Raw genomic sequence first — 13937 nt, 5'->3', positions numbered from 1 at the left:
CGAAATTTTTCCAATGCAAACACTACTGCTAGCATTTCTTTTTCAGTAGTTGAATAGTTCAACTGTGCATCATTCAATGTCATACTAGCATAGTAAATAACATGGGGAATTCGATCAACTCTTTGTCCTAATACTGCTCCTACTGCATAATCAGATGCATCACACATGAGCTCAAATGGTAAGCTCCAGTTTGGGGCCTGAATGATGGGTGATGATGTCAACAACCGTTTTAATTTTTCAAACGCCATAAGACATGAATCATTAAAGATAAAAGGTACATCCTTAGCAAGTAAATTGCATAAGGGTCTAGAAACTTTGCTAAAATCTTTAATGAAACGTCTATAGAAACCAGCATGCCCAAGGAAAGATCTTACTTCTCTGACTGTTCTGGGTGGAGGAAGATTAGAAATGAGATCCACCTTGGCTTTGTCAACCTCAATACCTTTGCTCGAAATGATGTGACCGAGAACAATACCTTGTTTTACCATAAAATGGCATTTCTCCCAATTTAAGACCAAGTTCTTCTCGATACATCTCTGCAGAACTAGTGTTAGATGATGTAAACATTGATCAAACGAGTCACCAAAGACAGAAAAATCATCCATAAAGACTTCAAGGAATCGTTCCACCATATCAGAAAAAATGCTCAACATGCATCGTTGAAATGTAGCAGGTGCATTACATAATCCAAATGGCATTCTCCTATATGCAAATGTGCCAAAAGGGCAAGTGAAAGTAGTTTTCTCTTGATCTTTTGGTGCTATGGGAATCTGATTATATCCTGAGTAACCATCTAGAAAGCAATAAAATTCATGGCCTGCTAATCTATCAAGCATTTGATCAATAAATGGTAAAGGAAAATGGTCTTTACGTGTGACAGAATTCAATTTTCTATAATCAATGCATACACGCCATCCTGTAGTCACTCTAGTGGGTATCAATTCATTATCAGCATTGGTAACTACTGTGACTCCTGACTTTTTAGGGACAACTTGTACAGGACTGACCCATGAACTATCAGAAATTGGGTAAATGATACCTGCATCTAATAGCTTAAGGACCTCAGTTCTAACAACTTCTTTCATGTTAGGATTTAACCGACGTTGCATCTCCCTAGTAGTTTTAGCATTTTCATCAAGGTGAATGTAATGCATGCAATCTACTGGGTTTATACCTTTAATATCTGCTATGGTCCATCCTAATGCTTCTTTGTGCTCTTTTAAAACATCCAACAACTTACCTTTTTGTTCGTCATTTAGGGATGATGAGATGATTACCGGTAGAGTACTTTCTTCTCCTAAAACGCATATTCCAAAGTGTTGGGCAATGGTTTGAGCTCGAGTTTCGGTGGTGATTCTGATGATGGAATGAGTTGCTTCTCTGATGGTGCTAGTTGCTCAACTCTTGACTTCCATTTATTAGTGTCCATAGATGGTGCTGAGTCAAGCAGGGCGTTGAGCTCATCAACCGATCTGTCAATATCAAAATCAAAACCAAAGTGAGTTAAACATGTCTGTAAAGGATCATCACTAAGGTTTGAAAGAAAAGTGTCATCAACTAATGCTTCGATTAAATCCACATCAACAATTCCATCATCTGCACTGTGAGGTTGTTTGGCAATGTTGAAGATGTTCAGCTCCATAGTCATGTTGCCGAAAGACAATTGCATATTTCCAGTTCTACATTGAATGTGAGCATCCGCAGTTGCCAAGAAAGGTCGGCCTAGAATAATGGGGATGTGCTTCCTTGAATCCTGTATTGGTTGAGTGTCAATTACAATGAAATCAACAGGAAAATAAAACTTGTCTACCTGGATAAGCACGTCCTCCACAATACCACGAGGTATTTTCGTGGACCGATCTGCAAGTTGTAACACCACTGGAGTTGGGTGTAATTCTCCCAGTCCAAGTTTCACAAACACAGAGTAAGGCAATAAATTTACACTAGCTCCTAAATCCAACAAAGCATTCTCAATTGTGTGGTTCCCTATACTACATGAGATAGTGGGGGAGCCTGGGTCTTTGCATTTTAAAGGAATTTTATGTTGGAGTATAGAACTAACGTTTTCTGTTAAAAATGCCTTCTTTTGAACATGCATGTTTCTCTTTTTAGTACACAAATCTTTAAGAAACTTGGCATAAGATGGAACTTGTTTAATAGCATCAAGCAAAGGGATATTAACACTTACCTGTTTGAAGATTTCGAGAATCTCACCTGTGGATTTTCCCTTCTTTCCTTTCGCTAACCTTTGAGGAAATGGAGCTTTCGAAACGTATTCTCGTGGGTTGGTTTCTTCTTTCTCCTCCGGTGATGAGTCTTCAACATTCACAGGTACAATTTGATTTTCTTTGGTTACCGGCATCTCCACTTTGTTGTCGACTTCTTTTCCTTTTCGCAAGGTCATAACTGCTTTGACCTCTCCATGCTGCTGTGGTGAACTGGTACTTGCTTCACGTACTCCTTTAGGATTAGGCACTGGTTGACTTGGAAACTTACCTTTCTCAACGGTCAGTGCCAAGGTTTGAACTGAAGAAGCAAGTTGTCCCACCATCTTCTCGAGGCTTGAAACAGATTGAGCTTGTGAGTTGAAGCCTGCTCTCAACTCATTTCGTAGTCCATCAATGGTGCGGTTCTGTTGCTCAATCGTGGAGTGAGTAACATTCCTAAAATTCTGGAATGCATCCTCCCATGGTCTAGGTTGAGAGTGGTTCTGGTTCTGATTGAATGGTCTAAATGGGGGCTGAGAGGCTTGAGGATTTTGAGGAATTTGTTGCATTGGTGGAGCTGGAGTTGCTGGTCCATTCTGTTGGAATCCTTGAGACCATGAAAAATTGGGGTGGTCTCTCCATCCAGAGTTATATGTGTTGGAGTATGGGTTGTAATTAGATGGTTTTCTCATTACACCTATGGCATTGGCTTGATCTGAGTATGAGTCATGGTCATGTGGTTCTGTTGATTTAGCAGTCGATAACGATGCTATTTGTCGAGCAAGACCTTCAACCATCTCCTTGACTTCTTTGATTCCCGAAGTTGACTCGCCAATTTGAACCTCATTCACTCCTTTAATTCTTCTAGTATTCCTGAGTGATCGACTCCGTTGTTGGGAATTATCCGCTTGTCGCTGGAAGAATTCCCAAATCTCTGATGCACTTTTTGACATTAGCTCTCCTCCACTTGTTGCCATTAGCCATTCTTGCACATTCGGCAATAATCCCTCCAAGAAGTATTGGCATTGGTGCCATTTCTCGTACCCATGATGTGGACACTTCAAGAGTAGCCCATTGAATCGCTCCCATGTTTCGAAAAATTGCTCGTCCTCTCTCTGGGTAAACTCCGAGATTTCCCTGCGAATAGCATTGGTTTTATGCACTGGGAAATATTTATTCAAAAATTTCGTTACCATTTGTTCCCATGATGAAATGCTATTAGCAGGTAAAGTATTTAACCATGTACGAGCTCTATCTTTTAAAGAAAATGGGAATAGTCTAAGTTTAACATCATCATCTGAAAAATTCTCATATTTGAATGTTTGACAAATGGCATGAAAATCATTCAAATGATTATATGGATCCTCATTTTCTAGGCCATAAAATGTAGGGAGACAATTTAACACACTAGGTTTTAATTCAAAACTCCTAGCAGCTACATTTGGGTATCTTATGCATGACGTGCTCAAATTAGCTAAGGGACTAAAATAGTCCTTAAATGGCCTCTCCTGTGGTGCTTGTAAATCCATTTTATTTTTAACGTGTTTGTGTGTGCGAAGTGTTTTTTCTAATTCAAGGTCTATAGGTTCAAGATTAGGTAATAATGACCTACGACCATGCATGCAAAATAAATAAAATAAAAATAAAGATGCAAACAAAACAAAAAATAAAGATGGGAACAAAACAAATAAAAATAAAGAAGAGTGAGAAATTACGATACTAACCTTATTGCGCTATTACAACCTTTCTATAAAAATACACAAAAATAAATACGTGAAAGAAATTAACTAAAAATTAAATTAATAAGATAAACAAAAAAAATTACAAAGAAAAATAAATGGAAAATTAAATTACAGAATTTTAAAGAAGAGAAAAAGAAAAGAAATACTAACCTTTAAATGTAGATTCACTTTTTTTTTCTTTTTTTTAATTTAAAAAAAAATACAAGAAAAAAAAATAAAAGAAATTATTCAAAAAAAATTAATTCTATGAATTAAAATTACTTACCTCCCCGGCAACGGCGCCAAAAACTTGTTGTGCAAATTTTAATGTACTCGCAAGCGCACGAATCTATTATAGTATAGATCAATGGTGACGAGTGTCGATCCCACGAGGAGGTGGATTTTAATTGTGTAGAATTAATTTTGTGAATGAGTGATTGGATTTGTGGTGGAAATGATTTGGAATATGCTACAACTTAAATTAAAATGGCGAGAATAAATTCTAAAATTGGTATTGAAATGGCGAGAAGAAATTGAAGAGAATTCTATTGAAATAACGTACTTGGGTATCTGGATCCGTATCAACATGCATCATGGGCTAAATAATCCGTATTAATGCCAATTAAATCATGAGGGGGGAATCCACACCTCATGAACCACGCTCTAATCAATATGGTGCTAAGGGCTTATCGTGCCAAATAATAATAATCTTATACTAGAGGGCCGGTGAAACCAAGGCGGTACTAGACAAGATTAGTATTATTTGTCGACGAGAAGTCAAAACATCCACAAAAACTAGAGGGGATGAGAAAATAAATTTACCAAATAAAGCCCATGACACATGTTGAGACTTCACCTTCAACCCAAGCTTGAAAGAAAATTAGCCACTCATAATTGAACTAGGGGTAAAATGGGAATTTATTAAAATACGAAGAAAATACAAGATGGAGAAGGAATTACAGAAAATGGATCCCAAAAATGGATTCAGAGATATCAAATTAGGGGGGGAGGCCCCCTTTTTATAGATACATGGAGTAAATCATGGCCATCGGATTAAAAACAGTTTGGACGCTCAGGATTGCGCCACGTCATCAGTCAACAGTCCACGGTTTGACCACGCGGATGAACAGTAACACGGTTTGACCCGACTTTGAACAGTAACGCGGTTTGACCCGGATGAACAGTAACGCGGTTTGGTTGAAAATAATCCTGTGTGATGCATGCACCGTACGCGAGATTTTTCGTCCACTGATATGCTGCCACGTCACCATCAACAGTACATAAGAATTTTAGTCCAACAGGATCGTGACACCTCATCAGTCAATGCCACATCATCGGTCAATGCCACGTCATCATCCGTCTATGTGAACAGTGTCGTGAACAGTAACGTATACAGTACCGTACACGTGAATAGTACCGTACATGTGAATAGTGTCATTTTTCCTTTTATGCTCCTCCTAAGGTTTTCGACCGTCCTGAGTTCAAAAGTGATGTCCGTTTTGCCGTCTGATCTCTCCTTTATTGTGAAATGACTATAATGCCCCTAAAATACATAAAATACTTAATTAAAATAAAACACATGTAATTAAATCACAAGAAGGTTAAATATATAAAAGTAAGGGTTGTTAGTAAGACTTAAAATGTAAAATGACGGTTTTCTCCTTTATAAATATGCATTTTCTAACACTCAACAATGAGTGAGTTTGGTAATTTAAATTTTGTATGGATACATGTTTAATAATAACAACTCATAGTAGGCAGTGCCTATTGCCATCCCTACCAATACGAAACAAACTTACATATATAATCTAAAAATCCACTATAAATTATAAATCGACAATAATAAATAAAATAAGAAATCAACAACATAAAAATCACATGTAACGATGTTAGAACTCCACATACCAATATACACATCTACAATACTTACATTACCTCTTAGAATGAGCCAAGATCAACAATTAAACAAATTAAAATAAATTGCATACCTATTGCATTAATACTTACTTGTATTAATCAACTTAAATTTAATTTTTAATTTTTAATTTTTTTCTCTAAATTGTTTTGTTTGCTTTTAAACCAAACCAAACAAAAACCAATTGGTTTTAAAATTTGTGAAAATATTATTTTTACTGCCTGAACTGAACTGAATGCTTGCCCCTAGTGAAAACTTATATATGCTATATTACGGACTTCTGTAACGATTTTTTTTTTTTTGCGCAAAACTTTTTAATTGAACTTTAGTTTTGACATGTCAAGACCGATATTAACAAACGTTAGATTGGACCTTAAATTACATCGAAATGCCCCAACAGACATTACATTAAAGTCTTTTTTTAAAATCTAAAATCTGAATGGGTCTGAATTAGGCTGAAATGTGAATAGTTTGAATATATATGTTTGAATTACATGTTTATTTTTCTTTTTTTAATATCTTGAATATAAGTGTGAATTTATTTATTTTTTTAAAAAACTAAAATATAATATTTTGGTATATTAACAAAACATGAAAAATAAAAACATTAATTTTTTATTGGAAATAAAATAATTAAAAATTAATAACGAGGGAAATATTGCTCAAATTGTTATAAATTTGGAGATAATGGATGTTATAATTTAAAGGGATTGTATGTAAACAATTATTTAATGATGATATCTAAGTAAGGAATACTCAAATGAAGATTAAAGAAAACAAGCAAAATGCCTTGAGTGAGAAATTGAATTGTATTAATTCATTAGCAAAGAAAGGGTGTATATGTAGGTAGGTAGAGCTTTTGTAAACATATCAGTTAAATTTTCCATGGAGCGTATATGTTTGATATCAATCTTCCTGTTCTGTTTTAGCTCATGAGTGTAGAAGAATTTCGGTGAAATATGTTGTGTTCTGTCCCCTTTAATGTATCCTCCTATGAGTTGAGCTATACATCCAGCATTATTTTCATATATCACTGTTGGGATATCTGAACTTGAAGATATTCTACACGTACTTTGAATATGATGGATTACAGATCGCAAACATATGCATTCTTGACTAGCTTCATGTAGTGCAAGAATTTTAGAATTAATGGAGGATGTTGCAACGAGAGTCTGTTTTGTAGATTTCCAAGAAATCGTTGTACCATTGAAAGTGAAAATATATCTTGTTTGTGAACAAACTTTATGGAGATCAGATAAATAACTTACATCAGCAAACCAACAAGACTTGGATTTTTTGTTAGTTCATTAGAATAAAATAAACCTAAATCAATTGTTCTTCGAAGATAATGAAAAATGTGTTGACACCATTTCAATGTCTTCTAGTTGGTTCAGAGCTAAATCGAGATAACAGATTAACAGATAATGTTATGTCTGGTCTAGTACATTGTGCTAAATACATCAGAGCACCAATTACATTTAGATATGGTACTTTAGGACCAAGTATCCGTTCATCATCTTCTTTAAGACGGAATGAATCTTTTTAAGATCAAGAGACCGGACTACCATTGGGGTACTCAATGCGTAAGCTTTATCCATGTTGAAACGTTTTAAAATTTTCTCAGTATAAGTTGACTGATGGATAAATATACCATTAGGTTTGTGTTCGGTCTGCAGCCCGAGACAATACTTAATTTTTCCCAAATCTTTCATTTCAAATTCATTTTTCAAACATTGAGCGGTCTTTTGGAGCTCTTCAGGAGTTCCTATTAAATTCAAATCATCAACATAAATAGCAACAATAGCAATTCCAGATTTTGATTACTTGATAATAACCACATGGACAGATAGGATCATTAACGTATCCTATTTTTATCAAATATTCACTGAGACGATTATACCACATGCATCCATATTGTTTTAATCCATATAAAGACTTTTGTAGCTTTATTGAATACAAGCCACAATGTGATGATTGACAAGATTTTGGCATTTTAAATCCTTCAGGGATTTTCATATATATATATCTGTGTCAAGTGACTCATATAGATAAGCTGTCACCACATCCATGAGACGCATATCAAGATTTTCTGATACAACCAAACCAATTAAAAATCGAAACGTAATTGCACACATTACTGGAGAGTATGTTTCATTATAATCAATAGCAGGTCTCTGTGAGAAGCCTTATGCAACAAGTCGTGCTTTATATCTTACAACTTCATCATTTTCATTATGTTTCTGTACAAATACCCATTTGTACCCAACATGTTTAACATCCTTAGGTGTTTAGACTACAGGTCCGAATACTTCACGTTTGGCTAAAGAAGTCAATTCTGCCTGGATTGCTTCTTTCCACTTAAGCCAATCATGCCTCAGTCTACATTCATCAATCGTTTGTGGATCATGATCATTTACAATGTCAATAGTTACTGTAAATGCAAACATATCATTTATGATAATTTTTTTATCTTCAGTTACTTCAAGAGCTTGAGCCATATCTTGAGCATATGCCTTTTTAAAGAGTCTTTCAGGGTATTTGGTCTCATTAAAGACAAAATACCTTTTCAAAATATTATCATGAGTATAATCAACAGAAATCTCACTATTTTTGGATTTATGTGCCTTTTCAAGGTTTTGTTCCTCATGAAGAGTTTGTGCATTATCAGGGTTTTTAATCTTTTCAGAGACTCGTTGCTTTTCTGAAGCAATTTGTTCTTTTAGATTTTTATAATCATTTGCAGTAGAACCCTGTTTAATCATTTTTCTTTTTCTCGAAACACTGTCTTTTGAACCAATTGGTCTACCAAGCTTCTGGCGTGCCACAGATAATTCCTCAGTTGCACTTTTCATTAATTGTTCTTTATGTACAATGACCCGGCCGGATATATTAGCAGCTGGTATATATGATTTGGTTACTTTAGCTGCGTTTATAAATACATCTGGCAATTGTTCTACAATTTGCTGCAAATGAACTATCCTTCGCACTTCATTTTCACTCTGAGATGTGCGTGGATCTAAATGAGATAGATAAGTCACTTTCCATTGAGGATCATGCCTAACCTCATGGACTTTTTTTCTTTCTCCTAATGGAGGAAAATTTGTCTCATCAAAATGACAATCCGCAAATCGTGTGGTAAATACATCACCCGTCAATGGTTCAAGATATCTGATAATAGATGGTGAGTCAAATCCCACATAAATTCCCAAACGTCGTTGGGGTCCCATTTTAGTACGTTATGGGGGGGCAATTGGCACTTATACTGCGCAACCAAAAATGCGTAAATGGGATAAATTTGATGTCCCAATACCAATTGCAATAGGGAATATTTATGATAGGCAATAGGCCTCAAGCGGATTAATGTTGCAGCATGCAAAATAGTATGTCCCCATGTCGAAATAGGTAATTGACTTCGTAATAATAAAGTTCTAGCAATTACCTGAAGATGCTTGGTAAGAGATTCTGCTAATCTATTCTGAGTATGTACATGTGGTACTGGGTGTTCTACGTCAATCCCAACTGTCATGCAATAATCATCAAATATTTTCGAAGTAAACTCACCAGGATTATCTAGACGTATGGTCTTGATTGGATAATCTAGAAATTATCATGTAACCTGATTATCTGCGCAAGCAATCATGTAAATGCAATGTTACGTGTATATATTAAACAAACATGTGACCATCGTGCAGATGCATCAATCAAAACCATGAAATAACGAAATTATCCACTTGGTGGGTGAATAGGCCCACATATATCTCCTTGAATCCTTTGTAAAAATGATGTAGATTTAGAATCAATTTTACTGGGTGATGGTTTAAAACTACCAATTTTCCTTGTGAATAAGTAGTGCAACTATTCTCATTTGACAATAAAATTTTCAAATCTTTCAATGGATGTCCATGAGAATTTTCAATAATTCTACGCATCATTATTGATCTAGGGTGACCAAGGCGGTCATGCCAAAGTATAAAGATTTTGGATCAGATAACTTATCTTTTATGACTACGTAACTTTCCATTGATTTTATCGTCGTATAATATAAGACAGATCAGAAAGCTGGAAGCTTTTCTAATATCTCTTTCTTTCCAGACATGTTAGAGGTAATGTATAGATATTCTATATTATTCTCATTCATTGTTTCTAAATAAAATTATTACGACGAATGTCTTTAAAACCAAGTAAATTTCTTTTTTATTTAGGTGAATACAGAGCATTATAAATATCCAATTTCGTACTTTTTGCTAATATGATCATTGCTCTTCCAGTACCTTCAATCAGATCTACTGGACCTGATATTGTATTCACATTTACCTTAATTAAATTTAAATTTAAAAAATACATCTTGTTTCGAAGAATTGTATGTGTAATTGCACTATCAGCCAAACATATTTCTCCATCAAACATTTTATTAAAATCCATATCCTTAAACAAAAGTAAAAAGAGAAATACATATTAGAAAACACGAAAAATAAAAATTGCATGAACAAACATAAAGCACAAATAAAATTTTAAATGTGATGAACATTTCCATCACCAATCAAGTGATCAATTTTTCCATCATTATCTTCAAAGAAGTCTGAAACATCAAGATGTGTAACATCCACTGGATCCGAGTCATCAATATAGTTTGTTTTAATATTTTTTCCTTTTGATTTTAAGGATGCCTGAAACATATCCGCATGATGTCTGGGAGTACGACATTGTCTCCAAAAATGACCGGACATTCCACATCTATCACAAGTGTTTTCTTGAGTATTATGTTGGTCCTCATTTTTCCCTTTTTTTGTGGTTCTTATATCCACCATGAGGTCGATAATAATGATTTTTATTTTTTCCTCGGCCTCGATAATAGCCACGACCACAGCCACGACTATGTCTACGGCCACGGTTATGCCCGCGGCCATGCCCATTTTCATAATTGTCTTCACAATCATGTGAGACAACATTTGCTTCAAAAATTGGTTTTGTACCAATAGGATAGACTTGATGATTTTCATTAATAATTCATTATTCTTCTCTGCCACAAGAAGGCATGCAATCAAGTTAGAATATTTTGTATACTGACTAGCTCTATATTGTTGCTGTAAAACCATGTTGGAAGCATGAAATGTTGTAAATGTTTTTTCCAACATATCTTCATCAGTAATATTTTCTCCACACAGTTTTAACTATGAAGTAATTATGCATAGTACATAATTATATTCATGTACTGACTTAAAGTCTTGTAGCCTGAAGGCATTCCATTCACTACAAGCATTGGGAAGAATGGCTGACCGTAAATGACCATATCTTTCGTACAAACTGCTCTACAGAACATATGGATCCATTATAGTGAGATATTCCAATTTAAGTGCTTAGTGGAGATGATGCCGTAGAAAAATCATGGCCTCGGCTCGATCTTGAGTGGATGAGTCATTATTATTTTTTATGGTGTTACTAAGGCCCATAGCATCAAGATGAATTTCGGCATCTATGATCTAGGATAAATAATTCTCGTCTGATATATGCAAAGCATTAAACTCCAATTTTGTCAAGTGAGACATTATCACAAACAAATAAAAGAGATTAGTATAATAAATATTGAAAAGAGATAAGAATAATTAAAAATATATATAAAAGAATAAATGGATAGAATACTTCATGTACCGGGGCGAAATTTGTGCTGATAACGTGTTATAAATTTGGAGATAATGGATGTTATAATTTAAAGGGATTGTATGTAAGCAATTATTTAATGATGGTATCTAAGTAAGGAATACTCAAATGAAGATTGAAGAAAACAAGCAAAATGCCTTGAACGAGAAATTGAATTGTATTTATTCATTAGCAAAGAAAGGGTATATATATAGGCATTAGAAGGTGGAGTTATTCACAATTATTAATTATAAAAAGGATAATGGGAAGAGCAATAAAGAAGATAATGGGAGAGCATTATTTTGGTGGAATCCACCAAAATTTACAACACTTCCCCTTGGATTCACCAATTATTTATTAGATGTGCTCCCCCGATGACATTGGACACTGCCTTATTAAAAACTTTTGCCGGTAAAAACCCAATGGGAACACCTGGTCAAAAGGAAAAAAGAGTACAATACATGTGTATCCAATATTACTATAATTCTTCTCTTATAAGATCACGCTCCTCTTGTTGATTACTCTTCCGGAAGGCAACATGCATCAATTTAACAGATAATGGGAGAGCATTATTTTGGTGGGATCCACCACGATTTACAACACAAATAACCGTTAAAGCAATTTAATCGGTCCAACTCAGAGAGGAGAAGAAATGAGCCGAGACTTGGTGGTAATGGAAAGCTAGACCCTGGTAGAAGCGGCGCTTGGAGTTCTAAACACACCCGACCCTTTAGAGAAAGCCCGACTCGGCGGCTCGGTTGCTTGCCGATGGCTCGGCGAACCATCACTCAGCCCTACAACCCTGCTCTGGACCTTCCCGTATCTTGCCGCCCAGCTAGGCTCGGCAATGTCTACAGTACCTACTCATTCATTTTTCTTTTTTCTTCCTGTTAAGTGTTCGATGAAATGCGTCAATGAAATAACAAAATGGGAGGTTAAATTGGTGTCGCAAGTTTAATGCCGAAGCTTGGTAAAGCAGGGCTTGCAGAATAGGCAGGCTATTGTGCATAGCCTTGCGCACACTGAGAGCTGGGCCATTGACTTGTCTTGGGTGCTTTTTTTTTTTCACCTTCTCTGTTATTTCATGTTATAGATATATAATGCTAATGATTTAGTCGATCATTTCACGATAAGTGTTTTAGCTTTTGTGTCAGTGAAGCCTGTCACTTTTAGCTTTATTTGGTTTTTGGCTAAGCATATATGTGGTACTATGTGGATTTTTTAGCCATAAATACTTTTGTATTTTTCATGTAGGATATAATTGCTCGTTTTGGTAAGCAAAAAGCGATGCCAAGGGAATTCTTCATGGATTTTGTGAAGGTGGCTCAAGACAAAGGCCGACACTTCACTCTCCTTGCAGCACAATTGGAGGAACTAGGTTCTTCTTATGGAGCTTTACCAGCTCATGACAGCCTCTAGGACTCGGCCATTGCTACATCCAAGGACCTGCTGGCGCGTTTAGCAATAGAGCATTGTGTCCATGAGGTTCATAATTCTCATTAATTTTCTTTTTTGGTTTGCTTTATTAGAAGGTACCTAACAGCATAATGGAAGTGAAATAGTACTGAAATTCTGCTCATGGCTTTGAATAAACAAATCATGTTACTAACAAAGGCATTCCACCATATCCAACTTCTTACAAAATGCAGCATTTTGTTTGGGGTAAGGTGTGTTTATTGTTTCAGTATATATATGTTCTTTTTACCGAATAAGAAAAGGATTATTGATCTCTAGAATGCTTCCTAGAGTCAAGTTTCCAAATAAGGCATTAATGAATGATAATTTGATGAATATATTGTATTATACTTGCAAGCCAGGGGACTTAATGTGCTGCCCACGGCCATCTCTCGTTTCCGCAATGGAGGTGATAATGAGACTGCAGAGTTATTAGAAAGGGTGGTTTACCGAGAAGAGATTACACATTGTGCTGCTAGAGTAAGGTGGTTTAGATATCTTTGCTTGAGGTCTGGGTATCCGACTTTACTCCAAGACAGCTTGGCACCTTTAGAAAGTGAAGCAGGAGAAAACGGATGTACAACAGAGGAAAATGAAGAGTTCATTCAGAACTTTCGCGCCATGGTGAGGACACACTTTCGGGGCCATTGAAGCCACCTTTTAATGAGGTAGTAAGAAAAGCTGCCGGTTTTGGTCCTCAATGGTATGAACCGCTTGCAACCAAAGAGAGTGCTCCTAACCACAAGATTATAAGTGAATTGACTTTAAGAAGTAATATCAATGAAGACCACGAACTTGTTTCTGAAATTTCTTCTGGAAATTTTCAAGGATGAACATGTTTCATCATTTTGTCAAGGCAGTTGTTGTATTCTTATGGTTACCATCACACCCAGTGATGTTTTATTATACCTAGAGCTGGTAAAATTTGACACAACCCGATTACCCGACATGAATAAATGGGTATGGGTTGTTGAATTTAATACGATTATTAAGTGGATTGGG

General features: G+C 35.5%; 1 long non-coding RNA gene and 1 other non-coding gene across 3 annotated transcripts; both read left to right on the top strand.

Moving 5' to 3' along the window:
* Positions 1 to 3248: 3248 nt before the first annotated feature.
* LOC112099379 lies at positions 3249 to 3352 on the top strand. Its single transcript, XR_002906183.1, has one exon. It is a non-coding gene; the product is annotated as a small nucleolar RNA R71 (small nucleolar RNA).
* An 8560-nt stretch (positions 3353 to 11912) lies between these two features.
* LOC18045678 lies at positions 11913 to 13937 on the top strand. Of its 2 annotated transcripts, none has more exons than XR_002906029.1 (3): positions 11913 to 12336; positions 12735 to 13142; positions 13294 to 13937. It is a non-coding gene; the product is annotated as an uncharacterized LOC18045678 (long non-coding RNA). The 2 variants fall into 2 exon arrangements; XR_002906028.1 differs by having other exon boundaries at positions 11913 to 12531.

This window comes from Citrus clementina, unplaced genomic scaffold (genome assembly GCF_000493195.1).
Source record: "Citrus clementina cultivar Clemenules unplaced genomic scaffold, Citrus_clementina_v1.0 scaffold_4, whole genome shotgun sequence".
Lineage (NCBI taxonomy): Eukaryota > Viridiplantae > Streptophyta > Magnoliopsida > Sapindales > Rutaceae > Citrus > Citrus x clementina.
Note: the sequence above shows the minus strand (reverse complement) of the source record. Positions and strands in the feature narration are given on the sequence as shown.